This window comes from Sinocyclocheilus anshuiensis, unplaced genomic scaffold (genome assembly GCF_001515605.1).
Source record: "Sinocyclocheilus anshuiensis isolate Anshui unplaced genomic scaffold, SAMN03320099.WGS_v1.1 scaffold469, whole genome shotgun sequence".
Classification (NCBI taxonomy): Eukaryota; Metazoa; Chordata; class Actinopteri; order Cypriniformes; family Cyprinidae; genus Sinocyclocheilus; species Sinocyclocheilus anshuiensis.
The window spans coordinates 112,410-114,467 of record NW_015537995.1 but is presented as its reverse complement, the minus strand read 5'-3'; positions in this window follow the sequence as shown (position 1 = coordinate 114,467).

Below are 2,058 nucleotides of genomic sequence, written 5' to 3'. Positions count from 1 at the left end.
ACTATTCATTAAGTATATGCTCTTCTGGGGAAATTCAATGTATTTTCTACTTATTATGTATCTCTATACACTGGAAAATTTACATTTGGTCAAAGAGAAGAGTAAAATGAAGCGTATAGCGTTAGTTCTGGCAGGTCAGGTGAGTCAAGCTTGCATCGGCTGACTCAGCTGATCACATCTACCTATAGGAATACAACACATATCACGTCATTCCTATATAAGCTCTATTCAGTCCTTTTTCGCTTGCTCAGGAGCAAATTACCCTCCTCCATCCCCAACTCCTCCTTTCACCACAGTCAGGACTGTGGACTTTTCTGGACTTTCTGATATTCCTTGTTGAATCAGACTCCTTTTACCTTGAATAATGTGTTACACTTAAATATCATTAAGTGCATAAATGATATCTGCTTTGTTCTGTTCTGTTTACCTTTGGGGTTTCTTATTGCTGCTCTCTCTGCTCATTCATGACAGGCTGCATGGATGGGCAGGGAGTTTTTGCCCAGAACAGAACCATACCGGCAAACCAAACTGTATGCTAAGTGTCAATCATTTTGACGATAGTAGTCCTGACAGAAATATATGTGTACACTGTTCCTATCATGTTTATTTATTATAATGTCTGTAGAAAAAAAAAAAGCTGCTCACTGATTTCAATATATATTTGGACACTGACAGATCAAAAAATCTTTACATTCATGAATATAAATAATAGCAATTTACAGCAGAAGCAAAACTTTGTTTTCAGTCAGCAGATATAATGCATAGTCCAGTATTCATCCCTGTATAACATCTCTAATAATTATTTTGAGAAAATAAAATAAACTATTTAAAGGGTTACATAGCTCTATTTCACTATGGAAACACACCTTTAGCGAATTAAATGAATAATCATCTGTTATTAAAAAAATATGTGGCATAAGAAATGCATGGTCCAAAATCTAAGCCACAGAGTCCACATTAAATATCTAAAACCACTTTTATGTAAAACATTATAAAACAAATGTGTTTTCTTGCAGAAGCAGGAAATTCCTTTTAATGAGCAAAAACACATGAAATAAATAAAGGTTATATGTCTATTACTCTCTCTCTCTTTTCTTTCCTCACATGTCTCATGTCTATTACTTAACAGTGGTTGAATGAGAACATCCAAGTTTTTGCTCTTTTTGGCAGCAATAAATCACAAAGAACAAATGTGTCTTGAGCTGTATGATTATGGCCATCTGAAATAAGGGACCATTTAAGCAGCAGACATCACAGAGCCGGTATTCTGTTCAGGCTGTTTGAGATAATTCTCATTTGAATCCTTTGCAAACCAAATATATACTGTAAAATGCACATTTTAAATGCAAATGTATACTATAAAATGCATTTTAAAATGCACATATATACTGTAAAATGCATTTTAAAATGCACATACTGTAAAATGCATTTTTAAAATGCATGTGATGAGGAGGAGTATGAAATAAAAATCTTTCAATGCAATAATCTGAAAGATAAAAAAACAAGATTGCTTCTCATTGTCTTTCTGGTCCAGTACACCATAAAAAAAGTATTTTTTGAAGTTGTAAAGAATACAAAGACAAAAGAGTACTTTTTACATGACTTTCTACTTTAGAATTTTAAATTTAATATGTTACTTGTGTTTCTTTGTACTAGAAGAGATTGTTTTGCTCCAACTGAGGAAAAATCAAGTTGCTTCAAAAAAAAAAAGTGACGTGACCCATTCTCGGAATTAGTGCTCTGCATTTATCCCATCCTAAGTGCACACACACAGCAGTGAATACGAGACTCGAACCCGCAACCTTTGGGTTACGAGTCCGACTCTCTAACCATTAGGCCACGACTTCCCCTTGGCTTTATGCACTTTTCAGGTGTGTAAAAAAAACAAAAAAACAAAAAATAAAAAAATAAAATGTCAATGCTGGCTGCACACTGAATTAAATCTAGACTGGAGAATAAAAATATATTTTATCATATAAACCACTTTTTAAAAAATGTAAAAAGAAATAAATAAAATGCATGATGAAAGCGAATCTTTGAAGGGGGGGGGGGGGGGGG